The 21,113-nt window shown below is 37.3% G+C and overlaps 1 long non-coding RNA gene across 1 annotated transcript; it reads right to left on the bottom strand.

Moving 5' to 3' along the window:
• Nucleotides 1-14,130: 14,130 nt before the first annotated feature.
• LOC137240264 (uncharacterized) lies at nt 14,131-19,267 on the bottom strand. The gene is made up of 3 exons (XR_010949666.1): nt 19,094-19,267; nt 17,378-17,608; nt 14,131-17,321 (listed from the first exon to the last, which is right to left on the bottom strand). It is a non-coding gene; the product is annotated as an uncharacterized lncRNA (long non-coding RNA).
• Nucleotides 19,268-21,113: the final 1,846 nt, after the last annotated feature.

Here is a 21,113-nt window from a genome sequence, read left to right on the forward strand (position 1 = left end):
ATAAGACTAGCTATTACCCGCTACTTCGTTTGGAAAATAAAGATCTTAAGCTTTATTTTAAGATTGGATTTTATTTTTAGATTGTCTAAAAACATTTATGTATTCTATCCTGCAAATTTCAAAGAAATATTCAACGCCTGCCCTCTAAAGAGACTCGTTAGTCCATCATGGTAGCTTTGCTATTCCCTTGAATATTCTTAGATGACAAGCTCTGTTGTGCATAGTTGTCATCGCCTTTGATAAAAAGCTGTTGCATTCCTCCAACACCTCTAAGGTGGTAACCACTCTAGGTTGTCCGAGTCTTCCTGCTATATATTGAAAAGTCAAGTTTCAAAAATAAACAAAATTTTTGATTTTTCTTCAATTTTGTTTTTCCCTTTTAAATTTTCTGTGAAATGCGCATCTGCATATAAATATAGTACTTAACATATAGTGAAGACCGTGATGGTTAGTGATGTAGTAGGTATGGCGATCGATTGGTAAATAAGGTGCCAATTAGTTGAGTTTTTGCAGTGAAACCAAATCGCCACACGATGATGGCAAGGAATGTCGATCAAAGTCTGCACAAATTTTTCAGAAATTGTCTCTTACTTGCCAAAAATGCGTAGATAGTGATATGCTTAATGTTAGCCGCTTCCTATTATGAACCCTTCTTAGCCCATGCCCATTTAAAGCATGCTTATCTGCAGATTGTAAATACAACAAAAGTTTCAAAGTGCAATTTTTTGTCAATTTCCAAGGTTAAACAATTTAGATTGTCAAATGTACTTCCACAGTTTTGACAGCTTTTTACCTAAATTGTAGCAGTGCTGGAAATTTCCATTGGAATATTAGTTTAGGTACCTAAAATTTAGGCTAACTCGCACCCAGCCTAAGTCCATTTTTTATGAAAATTGAGATTTGTATGTAGTCAGCTAGGAAAACTTAAAATACATAATTTTACAAAAAGAAAGCTCTTATATTGTACTTTGTATATATATATATTACTGTTAAAGCCAGTGGCCTAACCAATTTCCTACCGGGTAGCCGCTCTCGTCTTCGTTTGTCATCAGCAACGGCCATGGTACAATTACCAGGTAGAAGCATAAGTGAAAATGACACCCTCCTGTGTATTTTGTTGTTGCCGATGGAACATAAACTGTCAATCGGTCTTTCAATTTTTTCTGTCAAAAGTGATGGAAGAGGAAAAATGTCACATATAATTTTCGTCACAAAGCCAAAACAAAAAAAGAAAAAAGTTGGTTTGCTGATGAAGCTGGAGGAAAAACGCACTTTTAACAGAAAGGAAAGGTAATTAGCTCATTTCTAAATGATATTTATTTAATTTACTGTTATTATTTATTTCCATATAGCAGCTGAATCATTTCTTCAACGTTTGCAGCACACCAACTGTTGGTAATTATATACGGCAGCATCACACTGATAATACGCGTCCAAATATTTTGTGTCTGTCAAGAGATATTTGCAAAAGAAATTAAAAATTTTCAATTGAAAATTTTCACGTGGTTATTGCAAATTTGATGATGTTTTACCCACAAAAAAAAATTGTGAACATAAGTGTTTCGCGGGGATATAGTTTTGGTCTCCAAATCGGTGTTGGATCCACCCAGGGTAATTTTTTACAAGCGCGGCCGAAGGCCGCCAATGCAGAAAGGTGTTATGCGCAAAAATAATATGGATCACACCCCGGTTTCGAAGCACTCCGGGGTCATTTTTCGTTTTTTTGGAAATATCTTTTGAACGAGCTAAAGTTTTCTTTTCCGCCTTCGACTATTGTTATTGGATTTGGTGCTGCATGTGATGTTGCACTCAAAGAAATGGAATATGATAAGAAATATATAGATTTTCATTCGAAATGTTTATATGATCACATCACTTCAAGATTATCACATGGTACATGTAATGGTGATCCAGAGCAAACGTATAGTGGTTTATTAAATTTATCATTACTGATGGCCTTAAAGGATGTGGCGTTGTCTAGTGTCTCAGCATGTACTTCAGCATCATTGGAACCTTTGTAGGTACTATGAGCGATTAAAACTGATGAGGATTTGGCACATAGATCAATAAAGTATACGAGCTTACCGTACTGAATTGTGTAGTTAATTTGAAAGTAATTTATTGTGAAATTTTTATAGGTTTGGTATTGGTCGTTTTACCGCCATTGAAGTGGTTGATTATATTGCCGATAAATGCATCAAACATGTCAAACGTTTACATGAAATATCTGCATTATAGGAAATGGTGCAAGAAGCAATTGATTTGAAAAATATCCAATGGTCGCAACATTAATTTTGTTTATTATATATAAAAGAAGGGACCATTTTGTATTGTATGCATCTTTTAACGTATGTCTTTATGACTCAAAGCAGTTAAATGTAAAGGAGATACAACTTTTTAGGAAGTATATAGTTCTTACTTTATCTGCCTAAGGTCGTTATTTTGTAGTATTAAAATGATATTGGGAAATGCTATCGCTATTGCTAAATGTTTTTTAGTGGACTTTATTTTCAATACATGTATGTATGAGTGCTAACGTCACTGTCTTCAAGAGATTTTGAAAGTTTAGGATGAAATTGAATATAAAATACTGAGTTAATAGTATGTTCATGAATAAGTACTGATTTATTTTAAAGTTTCATGTATTATATAAAGTAAAAATTAATTAATTTAGTAACCTAATAAATATCGAAGATACATATATACATATAACGTTTAACGTTGGAGACTCGTCGTGCCGGCATTTGAGGTGCAGATTTCTTTGAAGGATATGTACTCCATGTCTTGAGATATAATCTTTTTTTAATTAAAAAAGCACGGGTGTGTTGAAAATTTGAAATTGAGTCACTATACCACAGAACAAAACTTCATTTTCGGGTTCAGCGCAATTGCCCGGTTGTTTTGATCCAACTTTGCTTTTGCCCCCTCACTTCGGAACCGATTTTGCTTTCGGTTTAATTTTTGGATACTAGTTCGGTTGTAGTACTGACTTCAATTACGGTTCCGGGTTTTCCTTCTGGCTCTAGCCAGGAGGCTTTTGTAACAATTTCGGTTTTAGGCCGGATCGGGTATCGGTATCTGCTATGGAAAGAGTTCAGTTTGGAATATTTCCATTTTCAGCTCCAGTATCGGTTATACTCCAGCTTTTTTTTCTTGTCATCATATGGATGATATAAATAATCCAAAAGTAAATATATAATAAGTACAACATAATTGTCTAGCAAATTTTTCTCTTTGTAAACTATTTGTGGCCCTGATAAGGACCGTTTTTCGTACGTATAATTGTTTAGCATATGCTGGCAATTACTGGCATATGCTGATGACATTGATATCATCGGCCTAAACACCCGCGCTGTTAGTTCTGCTTACTCCAAACTGGAAAAAGAAGCGGTAAAGGTGGGTTTGATGGTGAATGAGGACGAAACCAAGTACCTGATGTCATTGAGCAAAGAGTCAGCGCATACGCGCCTTGGCAACCACGCTACTGTTAGCAGCCACAATTTCGAAATAAATAAAAAATAAAAAATAAATGTAAGGCGCGATAACCTCCGAAGAGATCTAAGGCCGAGCTTCTCTTCCAATTTGCGTCGTGCTCCTCTTGATTTTCCCTACAAATTGGTCGGACGGGACCTACATGTTTTATGCCGACTCCGAACGGCATCTGCAAAGCAGATGAGTTTTCACTGAGAGCTTTTCATGGCAGAAATACACCCGGAGTGCTTGCCAAACACTGCCGAGGGGCGACCCCGCTTAGAAAAATTTTCTTCTAATTGAAAAATCTTATTTCTAAAATTTTGATGTTGCTTTGCCCGGGAGTTGAACCCAGGGCATACGGTGTGATAGGCGGAGCACGCTACCATCACACCACGGTGGCCGCCATAGACTTCGAAATAGACTTCGTTTATTTGGGAACCAGCATCAACACTAGCAACAACATCAGCACCGAATTCCAGCGATGAATCAATCTTGCCAATAAATGCTACTTTGGACAAGGTAGGAAATTGAAAAGTAGAGTCCTCTCTCGGCGAACGAAAATCATACTCTATAAGTCACTTATCTTACCCGCCCTGCTATATGGGACAGAAGCATGGACCATGACAGCAGCAGATTAAGCGCCTATGGGAGTGTTCGAGAGAAAAGTTCTTCGAAAGATTTATGGACCTCTACGCGTTGGCGATGGCGAGTACCGAAGAAGATTTAATGATGAGCTGTACGAGCTATACGCAGACATCAACATAGTCCAGCGAATTAAAACGGAGCAAATTAAGCCATTTTGGGGAAGCTGAACGCCACAAGGTTTTTTCCAATTTTTTCCTCTTCCTTGATCTTGCGGGGTAATTCGTTACTTTAGCTCACAACTGCAAAAAATCGTCCAAAAATATCGGGAGAGGTGGCAAAAGATGCGTTTTGGACTCAGGACGACGAATCCGAAAGCGAAACTTAAAAATTTTATTTCTGTCAAAAAATATTCCCGAAAAACTGAAAAATGGCCCGGAGCGCTCCGAAACCGGGGGTGGAATCCATAGTATTTTTGCGCAGAACACCTTTCTGCATTGACGGCCTTCGGCCGCGCTTATAAGAGATTACCTGGGAGACCAAATCTATATCCGCGCAAAACACGTTTACCAACAGTTTTTTTTTTTGTGGTTACACAAACCCTCAAAATTACACAACCACATGAAAATTTTCAATTTTGTTTGTTTAATATAACTGGAAAGGAATAAAATTTTTAATTTTCGTTTTCGGTTCGTGGTCCTGGGTCCAAAGCGCGTGTTTTGACACCTCTCCCGATATTTTTGGACGAGTTTTAGTAGTTGTGAGCTAAAGTAAAAAATGACCTCTTGCGGGACTGTGAAAAGCTTCACACCCGCTTTCTCCCTTCAAACGTTGCACAAACAACACTTTCCAATTTTTTATTACACAGAAGGCATAAGAATATTCCTTTGTTTTTACAAAAATTTGCAAAACATTTAAAAAACTGCGTAGTAATAAATTTTCACATTAAAAGTAAATAAACAAAAAATGTAAACATAAACAGAGTTTGACATTTTATAACAACTTCGAATGAAAAAACTTCTAAAATGCAACTCTGATGCTTTTACCTGGTTATTGTACCATGGCAACTTCCAATCGCCCTCTTGATCCGGCATTTTCTTTCGCTAAGAGAGAAAATTCGAGATTCGGTGGCGAATTGGATGTTGCCGTCGGCTCTGATTTAGTTTGCATGCCAAGAAATCACCATTTGTTACTGCGTTCGATTTTGGAGTTTCATTTCAAACAAAACGTAAGTTCCTAAAATCCTTTTACTGCCATATTAAATTAATGTATATTGACGAAATAAACACTTATTTTAATTATTATACATATTTCTATGTACCAATGCTAATTATCGTGTTTTTATTTCTTTTGCGCAAAACACAATTGGTTTCATTTCCGCCTATTGTGTTGATGGTCCTTCGAATCCGTTCTACGAACAAGCATTTACGATAAAGAGCTTTGATATCAAAAAGGAAAGCTTCAGCCAACAGGTGCAAACATAAAACAAATACTACATATCTACATACTTATTATCGTACATCTCCCTCCCATATCCATCAAAAAATAAAATACGGGTGAGCTTTTCTCTTTATTTAGCAAAATTCAAAAAAATAAAAAGGAATATGTATAGGTACATATATATAAAGTTATTTAGTGTTGTCCGCGGATTTTTGAGAAAATAAAATTTCAAATTGTGCGCGAGTGATTTTGTGTTGTTTTTTTTTTCGTTGGAAAATCAATTTCGGCTGTCGTTATCTTTATAGTGTCCGTCCGAACGGACATTAAGAAGAGGTGGTAATTTAATTATTTCGCAGTGAGAGCTTATTACGTTTTTCCAAATTAAATAAATATATGAAATTAATGGTTTTCATGATCGTTTTAATGCGGTGCATTATTTGCCAACTGCATTTTCAGCTAGCTTCTCGGGAGCTGAGTATTGAACTCGAAATATTCAACATTCATACTTTATACTAGTGTAAAATGCCTTTAGCCACTCAGCCATATGAATGCGCCGCTGCTCGCTTTGCAATTGCCATTTTGTTGCTATTCCTTGTTTCACCAATTTATGTGGTGTGATGGTAGCGTGCTCCGCTACCACACCGTATGCACTGGGTTCACACCCCGGGCAAAGCAACATCAAAATTTTAGAAATAAGATTTTTCAATTAGAAGACAATTTTTCTAAGCGGGGTCGCGCCTCGGCAGTGTTTGGCAAGCGCTCCGGCGGTATTTCTGCCATTAAAAGATCTCACTGAAAACTCATCTGCCTTGCAGATGCCGTTCGGAGTCGGCATAAAACATGTAGCTGCCGTCCGGCCAATTTTTAGGGAAAAGCAAGAGGAGCACGACGCAAATTGGAAGAGAAGCTCGGCCTTAGATCTCTTCGGAGGTTATCGCGCCTTACATTTTATTTAATTCTAAATGCATTTTAATATTAGAGAAAAAATATCAATAACAAAAACAATTCTATAAATCAATATGAGCATGTCTCTCTAATTAAATACAGATAATAATAATGATATAATAGTGAACAGCTAAGTGCTGCTAATAAAAGCAATACTATAAAAATTCAATGTTACTAAGCTCTTAGCGTGCCTATAATTATTCCACACAATTAGGATTGAAATGCATATAGCATTAGTATGTACCTAAGTGGTGAATAAAGGAATAATCAGAAAAAGGCAATACTTGAAGACCAATTGAAAAGCGAGCAGCGGGGCATTTAGCAAGAAATGAGAAAAAATCTGGTATTAGTTTAATTCCGCATGTCTCTTTATTTTACATAAAGATATTCAAACTAATATTGACAGATCTATATATTTATAGGTTGCCTTTTATTTGAAGGTGCTGCAACTTCTGGTGGGATATGCACTTACTGCTCGATGAACGAAAACAAGTAAAAGCGCCGTAACTTAAATTGCTTTTTCATTCGAACTGTTTATTTATTCCTGCGATGTTTATTTGTATGGTTGACATAAACCAGGGATGAGCCTATTTTCGGCTCCTAAATCAGTTTCAGTGCCAGCGAGTGCTAGGTGAGACGTTTGTGTGTTTTAGGGTGTTAGGGAGTAAAAAAATACATTGGAAATATTGTACTCTTCGTCTCAAACGATATTCATCGCAAGAAGGTTGCGGAAACACTAAAAAACTGAAATGAAAATATTCTCTCTCAACCTCGAAAACAAATTCCCAAACTGTGTTACAATAGTACGAAAACAAAAACATACATTTTTTGGCAAGAAATACGCAAAACGGAATAAAGGCTCCATTACTGATACTTAGCATAGACTTGACTTGGCTTGCGAACTGTCACTTACAGTTCTGTTAAATTAACATTGCATGTTACTGATTACTCAAAACTTAACTTGACTTAGAAGTCTGTTGAATTTTGATTTTCTATGTAAGTTCTAAGTGACGTTTACATTTTGAGATGCCATTTGTTTGTTTCCATTTCATTTTGACATTTTGTCATACAAATTGACATTTATTTAAAAATAAATTTCAACGCTGATTATGATGCCAGATTTTATGCGCCAAGTGGAGTATAATCGTGGCTAAGTTGCCAAGTTTACGCCAAGTCAAGTCAAGTCTATGCTAAGTATCAGTAATGGAGCCTTAACGATAGACTGAAGTTCACTTTATGTTAAGCAGCGCGTTATTCACATTCATATCGCCTTCACATACATTTAATTATATGCAAGCCGATTCATATTGTAACATATACATAAAAGTATTTTTAAAGTAGTAGCATTAGAGGAAGTAGTAGTACAAAATCGTACTAATGCACGTTTCGCATACAATCGTGGTAAAACGAAACCCTTTTCAAACTTTCAGTTTACAAATAAAAAAAGGTACCAGTCGCATAAACAACGACTAATTTTACCCGTTTTATTATAAACATAACTGCTTTCATTTATAAATTTCAAATTATGGAGGAATTTTAAAATTTCTTCAGCTCACATACATATATCGTTAAATCCACACTGCAAAAATTGTTGGAGCATGTGTTGCATGTGTGTTTAATTTACGGCGACCAATTTTCTAATTTTAAAACTTGCTTTTTTTATGATATGAATCATAAAGAACCTTTTAAAATTACAACTGAAAATTCAGTTCGAGTTGTGAATCACAAAAGCGACATTACATATTTGTGGCCTTTAATGCGAGCGAAGCCGCCGGTAAAGGCTGGTCTATCCTAAAACGCTCAATAATTTGAACATAATAAGAGCCTTGGCAGCTCTATTTTCTCTCTTTATCAATCTTATGTGTGTTTGTATATTACTCTCTTCCTGTGGTCTTCGCCCCACATACCTGCACTTGATCGTCCCTCACCAAGCACTTAAATGTGCAAAGCGTTCCCGTATGAGCAAAAGCCTCATACGAGCCGTTTTAGCTATTGCTGACATAAACGGTTCAACTGGTTCTGTTAACAAATATAAAGCAAAATGAGAGGAAAGTGTTTTTGAGTTTGGGACGTTGGGCTAAACATGGCGGCCCACTTGCGAAACGCAAGATTTATTGGGACATACATACATATCTCGCCGCTGGTTCGCAGAATTTGCTTAGATTAAGCTGAAATTTATGTTCTGCTCAGATTCTATTTGAATTACCTAGAGTCGAAAATTATAAAATAATAAATAATAAATGCACATGGTTAAATATCAGTGCCATATTTATTTTTAGTTTATGTATGTTCGTACAATATCATTTCTTATGTACATATGAGTAAGTTTAAAAATATTTGTATGTAAAATATTTGTCTTGTATGTATAGAAATATTTAATTGATGAAGTTCAGCAGGCGCCAGAAACACAACAGGGCCCCAAAGTTTCGGCTGGTATGCACACAGTAAAACCTTTGGGACCACGCCGGCACCAAGCAACTGGACTGGGGAGATGTAGAACCGCGGGTCTGCCAGCCTGATGTTGGCATATGGCCCGGCTACCGGGGGGTAGATGCTTGTCAACGGAGTGTGCCTCTGTAGTTGCGGCAACTCCCAGCATATGTGGTAACGGTTGTCATTTGCCCATGCTTGCCCCGCTGCTTGATAAAGCACCCACGTCGATCGCCCATGGCCGTCACCTCCAGGCAGAAAAGGCGGACGAGATCTTCTGCAATTATGGAAGTGTAAGCGCAAACATCGAGTAGAGCTCGAACCAGGTGCAAGAGTCCTCCTGATTCGATCTTCATCACAGCCGTAGGTGCGACCGATGTGAGACATTGGAACAGCTGCTGAGGCTGGCCGTGGGCTGACAACCCTTCCCGCTCTGAAACAAATTTTTCGATGGAGGTAGAATACACGGGATTCCGTTTTCCCTACCGTGCGATTATGATGTGAATGCTGCCTTTGTCGATAACGCTTATTTCTTTTTTCGCTGCTCTTCTGCGGTTGGAAATCTTGCACTTCCAATCTACCAGTAATCACCTTGCGCCGAAGAAGAAGCCGAAAACTGCGCGGTTGGAAAGTTTTCATCTCAAATCCGCTCGTAGAGGGTGGGTGGAATGTAGATGATTCACCAGAGGATTCTGCCTCGACCTCGGATGCATTAATGGAGGGGGTGTCACTTTCTTCAACGGCGGTTCTCTGTGGCCTGCTGCGTCTCCAAATATTACGTTGCCGATGCGTCGTCTTCTGGACGTCCTCGATGTGCGGCATCGTACGGGGTCGCCGTCACATTTCTTGCACCTCCCCTCATGTGTGCAGTGTGCTGCACTATGTAGAGAGGGTAAGTAGTTAGAGCAATATCGTTTTGTAATTACAAAATACAACCTCCTTTAAGGTGTACAGTCGCGGAAGATAGGGAAATCCTAAATGAGTGTTTCTTCTCGCGTTGCGTGTTGTCCCTTAGCCTCAGCTGTTTTGCGAATTGCAGTGAAACGTGTAATTTTTCTGAAACAAAATAATTCGTTCTAATTGTATTTTCGGTTGGCGAGCAATTCTGATAAGGTAAATGTAGACTTCGCCTTATAAGGGGTTGTTGATGGAAGCAGGGTTAAACTGTACGATAGCAATAATCGGTAGATTTATTGCGAAATATATTCATTTGGCTTACACATGATACCCTCGGACCTCCAAGACAGGAACAACGCCAAACCAAAAAAAAACATAAAAGATTTTCTAAAGCAACCCTTCATCAATGTATTTCCAAGCATTTATGTTTAATATCTAACAAGTTTCTCAAAAATGTAAATGTGTATGTCATGCTTTTACATATGTGCAGTAGACTGTAGGATGATTGGCACCGTTTGATCATGTGTCAGTACTCTTCTTACATGATGGAATACGAGAAGTTGGCGCATTGCGCATGTAAACATTAGTTCAGCTGTTTTTATGGGCAATTTTTACGTCATTTTCCTTTAGCTCTTGTTTTTTCTTTCTTTCCTTAATTCGCTGAAACAGTCAGGGGTGACGTAGATGCGCAGAACGAAGCAGTTTTAAACTCGTGAATCCACAGTCTTCTGTGTGTGATTTGAGCTCGTCTTATGCTACCGCGTAAGTGTATCGATTGCAGTGTGAACTCACACACACAAGATTGCGCCTTGGGCATGTAAACAAAAGACCAGCTGTTTTTTATGGGCAATTTTTACGTCATTTTCCTTTAGATCTTGTTTTTTTTCTCTCTTTCTTTCATTCACTCAAGCAGACAAGTGTGACGCAGATGCGCAGAGCGAAGCAATTTTGAACTCGTGAATGCGAAATCTTCTGTATGTCATTTGTGCACTCACACAAATCACAAAAGAAGATTACGCAATGCAATGCAATTATGCAATTGTTTTTGTTATTGATATCAGAGAAAACTTGCAAAGTTTACAAACGGCGATGGTTACTAGTACATGCTTCTGAATTTCACTTCTTCATCAGCTAGCTTCTCGGGAGCTGAGTATTGAACTCGAAATATCCAACAGTCATACTTTATACTAGTGTAAAGGCACATGCCTTTAACCACTCAGCCATATGAATGCCCCGCTGCTCGCTTTGCAATTGATCATTAGGTATTGCCATTTTGTTGCTATTCCCTGTTTCACCAATTGATGTGGTGTGATGGTAGCGTGCTCCGCCTACCGCACCGTATGCACTGGGTTCACACCCCGGGCAAAGCAACATCAAAATTTTAGAAATAAGATTTTTCAATTAGAATACAATTTTTCTAAGCGGGGTCGCCCCTCGGCAGTGTTTGGCAAGCGCTCCGGCGGTATTTCTGCCATGAAAAGCTCTCACTGAAAACTCATCTGCCTTGCAAATGCCGTTCGGAGTCGGCATAAAACATGTAGCTCCCGTCCGGCCAATTTTTAGGGAAAAGCAAGAGGAGCACGACGCAAATTGGAAGAGAAGCTCGGCCTTAGATCTCTTCGGAGGTTATCGCGCCTTACATTTTATTTAATTCAATGCATTTTAATATTAGAGAAAAAATATCAATAACAAAAACAATTCTATAAATCAATATGAGCATGTCTCTCTAATTAAATACAAATAATAATAATGATATAATAGTGAACAGCTAAGTACTGCTAATAAAAGCAATACTATAAAAATTCAAATGTTACTAAGTTCTTAGCGTGCCTATAATTATTCCACACAATGAGGATTGAAATGCATATAGCATTAGTATGTACCTAAGTGGTGAATAAAGGAATAGCCAGAAAAAGGCAATACTTGAAGACCAATTGAAAACCGAGCAGCGGGGCATTTAGCAAGAAGTGAGAAAAATGTGGTATTAGTTTAATTCCTCAAGTCTCTTTATTTTACATAAAGATATTAAAACTAATATTGACAGATCTATTTATTTATCGGTTGCCTTTTATTTGAATGTGCTGCAAACGCTGGTGGGATATGCACTTACTGCTCGATGAACGAAAACAAGTAAAAGCGCCGTAACATAAATTGCTTTGCCATTCGAACAGTTTATTTATTCCTGCGATGTTTATTTGTATGGTTGACATAAACCAGGGATGGGCCTTTTTCGGCTCCTAAATCAGTTTCAGTGCCAGCGAGTGCTAGGTGAGACGTTTGTGTGTTTTAGGGTGTTAGGGGAATAAAAAAATACATTGGAAATATTGTACTCTTCGCCTCAAACGATATTCATCGTAAGAAGGTTGCGGAAACACTAAAAAACTGAAATGAAAATATTCTCTCTTAACCTCGAAAACAAATTCCCAAACTGTGTTGCAATAGTACGAAAACAAAAACATACATTTTTTGACAAGAAATACGCAAAACGGAATAACCATAGACTGAAGTCGACTTTATGTTAAGCAGCGCGTTACTCAGATTCATATCGCCTTCACATGCATTTAATTATATGCAAGCCGATTCATTTTGCAATATATACATAAAAGTATTTAAAAAATTATTTTTAAAGTAGTAGCATTAGAGGAAGCAGCAGTAGAAAAACATACTAATGCACGTTTCGTATACAATCGTGGGAAAACGAAACCCTTTTCAAACTTGTTGGCAGTGTTGCCGTAAGCCTAGAAAGAAATGTATCGGTTTACAAATAAAAAAGGTACCAGTCGCATAAAAAACGACTAATTTTACCCGTTTTATTATAAACATAACTGCTTTCATTTATAAATTTCAAATTATGGAGGAATTTTCAAATTTCTTCAGCTCACATAAATATATCGTTAAATCCACACTGCAAAAATTGTTGGAGCATATGTTTCATGTGTGTTTAATTTACGGCGACCATTTTTCTAATTTTAAAACTAGTTTTTTTTATGATATGAATCATAAAGAAACTTTTAAAATTACAACTGAAAATTCAGTTCGAGTTGTGAATCACAAAAGCGACATTACATATTTGTGGCCTTTGATGCGAGCGAAGCCGCCGGTAAAGGCTAGTCTATCCTAAAACGCTTAATAATTTGAACATAATAAGAGCCTTGGCAGCTCTATTTTCTCTCTTTATCAATTTTATGTGTGTTTGTATATTATTCTCTTCCTGTGTTCTTCGCCCCACATACCTGCACTTGATCGTCCCTCACCTAGCACTTAAATGTGCAAAGCGTGCCCGTATGAGCAAAAGGCTCATACGAGCTGTTTTAGCCATTGCTGACATAAACGGTTCAACTGGTTCTGTTAACAAATATAAAGCAAAATGAGAGGAAAATGTTTTTGAGTTTGGGTCGTTGGGCTAAACATGGCGGCCCACTTGCGAAACACAAGATTTATTGGGACATCGCCGCTGGTTTGCAGAATTTGCTTATATTAAGCTGAAATTTATGTTATGCTCAGATTCTATTTGAATTACCTATAGTCGAAAATTATAAAATAATAAATAATAGATGCAGATGGTTAAATATCAGTGCCATATTTATTTTTAGTTTATGTATGTTCGTACAATATCATTTCTTATGTACATATGTGTAAGTTTAAAAACATTTGTATGTAAAATATTTTTAATGTATGTATAGAAATATTTAATTGATGAAGTTCAGCAGGCGCCAGAAACACAACAGGGCCCCAAAGTTCCGGCTGGTATGCACACAGTAAAACCTTTGGGACCACACCGGCACCAAGCAACTGGATTGGGGAGATGTAGAACCGCGGGTCTGCCAGCCTGATGTTGGCATATGGGCCGGCTACCGGGGGGTGGATGCTTGTCAACGGAGTGTGCCTCTGTAGTTGCGGTAACTCCACAGCATATGTGGTAACGGTTGTCATTTGCCCATGCTTGCTCCGCTGCTTGATAAAGCACCCACGTCGATCGCCCATGGCCGTCACCTCCAGGCAGAAAAGGTGGATGAGAACTTCTGCAATTATGGAAGTGTAAGCGCAAACATCGAGTAGAGCTCGCACCAGGTGCAAGATTCCTCCCGATTCGATCTTCATCACAGCCGTAGGTGCGACCGATGTGAGACATTGGAACAGCTTGTGACGGACTTTTCCTTGCGCCGGGGTATGCTCAGTCCGTCCAGGATCCCTGTGGAATTAGAGAAGAATCCCTATCGTCTCCTTTTAAAGAGAAAGATCCCGTTTTGTTGTTAAAAAAAAAGAAACGTTATAAACTCTTTATTCCAAAATATTCAAATTACCCTTAAAGCTATGGCGACGGAGGTGGGAAACCACCGTCGGTTCTACGCCGATGGGGTTGGGAAAACCCCCACCGGGACTACGCTTAAACTAAAAATCTCAGACTACTTCGTAAAGAAAGTGGAGGTAGAGAACCACCACTTTCTCCCAGTCGGTGGAGTTGGTAAAACCCCCACCGAGTATATAGCTTAAGAATACCCTGCTCTTTCTGAAGGTTGCGGAGGTGGAAAAACCACCACAATCCCTCTAACGATGGGGTTGGAAAAACCCCCAAAGTTGCTAAAATAAAGAACTCGTGAGATGGAAAAATCCCAGGAGTCCCATTCACCGCTAAACAAGGCGTTAGCAGGCTACTATACCTAGCTGGCTACTGTCTCAATTCGCGAAATTTGTCGCCCTTTTATACTTATCCACGCGCAGGTGGACAGTTATCCTACAACAATAAATTTTACTTATTATATGTATTTACTTAAGGTATCTTACATTTAACTGTTTCATTCTACCCATATATCGCATTATAAGTATTTATCTCCAAATTGCGTATGTAAAAATGCCTCTTGTACTGCCCCCCCTAACATGTGAGTTCGTTGGTACGCATCTCCAGTTAGTTAGCATAGTTATTTTTGTTTTCCCTCTGCTGCTTGCTTATTGGGTCTTGTTGTTGTCGACGAGTTGGTTGCCCTTCGTAGGTAACTTGTGTCTAGTACCCACGCTGTGTTGTTGGTATGCTAACGTGACCGCTTCCTAGTACATTGCATTTTTTTTCGTTTCTCTTTGTGCGATGTCCGCCCCGACGGTTCGCTTTAATGCTTGCTGTGCTTAGTCGCAATGGCTTGGTATACGTATGTTTAAATGTTTTTGGTGTTCTTGCAATGGGAGCTTATGTGTGTTGCTTATTGCATTGCTGTATTCCCAGCATTATTTGAAATTCCAGCCGGTTATGGGTTATCTGTGGAAATTATAATGTTCAACCAAAATATTTACCGTATGCGGGCAGAGACAATTATTTAAACGAAGAAATTAGATGTTGTCATGAATGTTTACATGTATATTAGGGTAATTCAAAAATGATTATTTTGTATGTGTAAATTTAATTCATATAATTCAGTTTTGTACATTTTACATGCTATATGTATAAATTCATTGTAATTCAAGTAGGATTTATACACGTTTTAATGAGTTTTGATAAATATTTGTAGGTTCGAATGTGTGGGCTCCAAAGCCGGTGGATTTGGGTCCTCACAAGCTGCTGAGGCTGGCCGTGGGCTGACAATTATTCCCGCTCTGAAACAACTTTTTCGATGGAGGTGGAATACACGGGATTCCGTTTTCCCTACCGTGCGATTATGATGTGAATGCTGCCTTTGTCGATAACACTTATTTCTTTTTTCGCTGCTCTTCTGCGGTTGGAAAGCTTGCACTTCCAATCCGCCAATAATCACCTTGCGCCGAAGAAGAAGCCGAAAACTGCGCGGTTGGAAAGTTTTCATCTCAAATCCGCTCGTAGAGGGTGGGTGGAATGTAGATGATTCACCAGAGGATTCTGCCTCGACCTCGGATGCATTAATGGAGAGGGTGTCACTTTCTTCAACGGCGGTTCTCTGGGGCCTGCTACGTCTCCAAATATTACGTTGCTGTCGCGTCGTCTTCTGCACGTCCTCGATGTGCGGAATCTACGGGGTCGTCGTCACATTTCTTGCACCTCCCCCACCTTTAATTAAATAATGATATTAATAATGCATTGTGCTGTGTTTGGGTGTAATAACAACAACAAGAAAAACAGAGAAAACAAAGGGAGATTTTTAAATTTTCCGAAGGATGCAGTAGTGGCTAAGAAATGGCGTCCCATTCCAGTGAAGTGACTCAGCTTCTCTATTTATATTCTAGAAAAGTACATAGAGATTCTTTATTTTAATTTTAAAAAATAAATAAATAAGTTAAAATACATTTATCCAAATAAATAGTCTTATTATATAATTTATTTTTAAAGTCAATATTTTTATCACATGTATTTAATTAGCGACATTTGCTCATATTGCATTATACAATGGTTTTTGTTATTGATATTAGAGAAAAATTGTAAAGGGTACAAACGGCGATGGATACTAGGACATGTTTCTGAATTTCACTTCTTCGTCAGCTAGCTTTTCGGGAGCTGAGCATTGAACTCGAATCTCCAACATTCATATCAGTTCAAAGGCAAATGCCTTTAGCTAACCAGCCATATGAATGTCCCGTTGATCGCTGTACAATAGGTCTCTAAAAATTACCTTTTTGTTTCTGTTCCTTTTAATCACAATGTAGGCACGTACACTCTGTATAGTTTAGCTCAGCTGAGCTCAGCTCCCGAAAAGCTAGCTGACGAAGAAGTGAAATTCAGAAACATGTCCTAGTAACCATCGCCATTTGTAACCTTTACAATTTTTCTCTAATATCAATAACAAAAACCATTGTATAAAGCAATATGAGGAAAGCTCGCTAATTAAATACATATGATCATATTGTCAATCAACGGGACTTTAATATGGCTGGTTAGCGAAAGGCATCTGCCTTTGCACTGATATGAATGTTGGAGATTCGAGTTCAATGCTCAGCTCCAGAAAAGCTAGCTGACGAAGAAGTGTAATTCAGAAACATGTCCTAGTAACCATCGCCGTTTGTAACCTTTATCATAGATATCTTATAGAGTCCAAACACGATGCGTCTTACTCACGCGTAATTTTTGATGTGGTATGTAAATTCATTAGTTGTGGCGGAGGAAATATGTCCACGACATATTGATTAACGCTTCTCCTAATAGTCGGCTGAATAATGTTCAGGCAACTCTTCCCGTCGTATAACTATGTTTTCTTCGACCAAAAATTCTTGTTGCGATCGCAAATGACGGTTTTTGTACCCATAACAGTAAAATTTACGTATAAGGCACAGCTCCTAATGGCGTAAATTGTATGACAAACTTTTGTGAAACCTCATCACCTTTCAAAGTACCGATTTTATTGAAGAGTAGCGCACGAGCTTGGCCGCCACGAACCTCTTACTTTAAAATATCCGAAACTTCACCAACCAAAACTTCCATTGTATTTAGAGTGGGTTGGACGTAGAATAATATTTTATGTAGCATCAAATTCCCAGCATTCATATCTGATTACAACAGGTTTAATAGTAGATAATAAACCTTAATACTTCACTGAATGCTTGCACACATGTGTAGTTTTTTGTATTCCCTTTCCTCGCGTTCTCGTGTGGATATTCTGTAACATGGTATAGTGAATGAATTGAATAAATGTACAATTCTATTAAGACTTACATTTTATCATCAAATGAATATTCATCATCTAAAATGTCTGCCTCCAATTCAGCAACTTCATCCTTTTTTAGTTTCACCAAATACATACTTTCGACGTGAGTGGCCGTGCAGCTGTGGCAGAATTTTGTCTCCATTTTCATGATAAAGATTTAGACGTTTTGCAGCCTCTTCGATAGCTTTACGACTATAGCTCGATTCCAATACTTTCCTGGTTTTACACTTATCTCGCTTCTTCAATCAAGATCAAAAATGCACAAAAAGTTTGGGAAATATTGTTTAGATATGTTATAATTAGAGTTGACCGATAAGAACGATACATTTTTCCGATACATTTACATTTGTTACGAAATAAAATAAATATTTTTATTTTTAAATTAATAATTTTATTTTAAAAATCTTTCTTATTGTTTCTTTTGCAGTTGGGGAGTTGCACAAGCAGTAGTGGTTCACGTCTTTAAAGTTAACCTGTTGCAAAATAATACATATCTAGATCCCGGGAATCCGGGATTGCAATACAGGAATCACAAAAATCCCTGTATTATAATAGGCAGAAGAATTTTCACTGCGAAGCTTTTTATAGCAGAAATACACTCGACGTGTATGCCAAACCACTACCGCGGGGCGACACTGCTTAGAAAAGGTTTTGTAATTAACAAAAACGTTTGTCAAAATTTTTTGATGTTGCTTTGTCCGAGACTTGAACCTAGGACCTTTGGTATAGTACGCAGAGCATGCTACCAACACATCATGGCGGCAACCTTATGTATATTCCAAAATAAATATACCTAACTTTAATCCATGGCGGAACGATACAAGGTGGCAGCATGGGACAGCTGATTATAACCTTTTTTTATTTGATTTGATACATCAACTTCCGGCGCAGTACGATTTTGACATTTTCCATCGAATTTACAAAAACAAAGTACATGGAATTTTTATTTATGTTTGTAGGTATGTCACCATGCTGTCACCTTGTATCGTTCTGCCATGCTTTAATCAGTACGAGACAAAAAATAACATATGTATGTGGTATACTTGACAAAAAGATGGTGTGCTGACCAAACTGACTGAACTTCCTCAGCTCAAACGACGAGACAACTAACATCAAAATAACTTAGAAAATTTTTCTAAAACGCGGTCGCCCCTAGGAATTGGTTTGACAAGCCCCCGAAGTGAATTTCTACAATGAAAAGAGCTTCAGAACAAAATTCAACTCCCTAGCAGATGCCGTTCGTATTTGAATTTAAACATGTCCGAAGAGAAGCATGGCCTTAATCTCCCCGGATATATGTATATCGCGCAAGCTATTATTACTAATTTTATTAATACTGCCTTCTATAGCAAAAAGGCAGTAAAGCGTAAAAAGTAAAATCGGAGAAAATTTAGTTTTAATTTGGAAAATTTAATATTTTTTAAATAAACTTCAAGTTTATGACCTTGTTTTATCTTTCATTGTAATTTTTTATTGAATATTTATAAAGTTAATGAGTAAATTTTATTCGCAGAAATTTATTTATTTATTAATTTCACAATAATTTAATGTACAGAAACGTTTTAAAGTGTGGTGCACACGTCTCGCTATTTTCAAGGTTTTGAACAAAATTTGGCAACTCATTTCAACGCAAAATAAATTACACTATACATTTATGTATAACGGAATCTGTTCATTTTTTAATATCTACAAAATAATAACATAATTGAATCAATGAAACTTACCGAAATAGCATAAGAAGCAACAACGGACCTGCTCGAGTAGGTCCTGGGTGTAGAAATCCACTCTCATAAACCATTTTCTTTGATTATATTATTTTTAAGTGAATTTACTTAAAAGAAATTCGAAATATTTTTCCTGTTCGTTTCGTTTCGATGTGATGTGCTTACTTGGCGCGCGCTAGATTTCTTCTGATTTCTTTATTTTCCGAATATATGATTTTAATGTTTTTATTTTAAAATTTGAATTATTTTTGGAATCACTACTAAGCAAGCAGCAGATGACGAGTATAAGCTCTTAGTTTTCATGATCATATGTTTATATACACATATCTATATATGCATGAATTCCGAACTATAAATTTAATACTATATACTAGGGACTCCAACTGTTTGCTTTTTTTTGCGCTCCCGGAATTTTCTGAGAATACCGGGATCTCAGGATAAGTCCCGGGATACGGTATTATAAATTTTACACTGGCTTGGCTCTCAAACGTGGAAACAGTTTTTTTTACAATACGAACAATAATCAAAAATATTAGAAATTTGTAATCAGAACAATTATAGTAGTAGTAGTATATTTATTTTCAACCAATCAAAAGATCATACATTTGTAAGATAATGAACAAACATTAACGACTTAAAAATAATTTAAAATAAATTAAAATTATGGCAGTAACAAACGTGTTCAGTGCCGCACTATAATTGACTAAACTTATTTGACATAAAGAGCTTACGAAAATTCATTTAAAATAAGATCTCTATACTTCAAGCTGGTTTGCAGATACTTAAACAAATTAACATAATCTCTACCGTTAAGGATGTTTACCACACTTGCCAGGTCCAAAACTTTTTCACCAAAACTAGCTAACCGGTAATCATTGTAGGCTGGGCAAACACCGATAAAGTGGTGAACACTTTCATCATCGCCTAGGTTACATACTGGACATATTGCAGTTGTTACGTTCTTGAAAGATCTCGCACTAAGGTTCAAGAGACCAGCTCCCGCACGGAGAATTAAGCTAATGGCATACGCTGAATGTTCGTCGTCAAAATATGTAACGCTCACGGGAGCCAAGTAAGGGTAAAGATCATGTGTCATTATATAAGACTAGCTATTACCCGCTACTTCGTTTGGAAAATAAAGATCTTTGACTTCATTCTTAGATTGGATTTTATTTTTAGATTGTCTAAAAACATTTATGTATTCAATACTGCAAATTGCAAAGAAATTGTCAAAGCCTGCACTCTAAAGAGACTCGTTACTCCACCATGGTAGCTTTGCTATTCCCTTGAATATTCTTAGATGAGAAGCTCTGTTGTGCATAGTTGTCATCGCCTTTGATAAAAAGCTGTTGCACTCCTCCAACACCTCTAAGGTGGTGACCACTCTAGTTTGTCCGAGTCTTCCTGTTACATATTGTTGGAACTTGAAAAGTCAAGTTTCAAAAATAAACAAAATTTTTTATTTTCTCCAATTTTGTTTTTCACTTTTAAATTTTCTGTGAAATGCGCATCTGCATATAAATATAATAGTTAACATATAGTAAAGGCCGTGATGGTTAGTGATGTGGTAGGTATGGCGATCGATTGTTGTCGAAGGAATGTGGATCAAAGTCTGCACAAATTTTTCATGAAAAGGTCTCTTACTGGCCACAAATGTGTAAATATTGACATGCTTAATGTTAGCCGCTTCATTTTACCCTAGATAGAGGCAGATCCCCTCAAGATGTGAATCAATACCGTCGGCGAAAAAGGCCCTACAAGTTGCATCAGATGCCGGTGCATGTATTGGAATCCTGGGAACTCCTATTATGAACCCTACTTAGTCCATGCCCATTTAAAGCATGCTTATCTGCAGATTGTAAATACAACAAAAGTTTCAAAGTGCAATTTTTTGTATTAATTTCCAAGGTTAAGCAATTTAGATTATCAAATGTACTTCCACAGTTGACAGCTTTTTACCTAAATTGTAGCAGTGTTGGAAATTTCCATTGGAATATTAGTTTAGGTACCTAAAATTTAG

The sequence above is a fragment of the Eurosta solidaginis genome, chromosome 1 (assembly GCF_040869045.1).
Source record: "Eurosta solidaginis isolate ZX-2024a chromosome 1, ASM4086904v1, whole genome shotgun sequence".
NCBI classification, from domain to species: domain Eukaryota; kingdom Metazoa; phylum Arthropoda; class Insecta; order Diptera; family Tephritidae; genus Eurosta; species Eurosta solidaginis.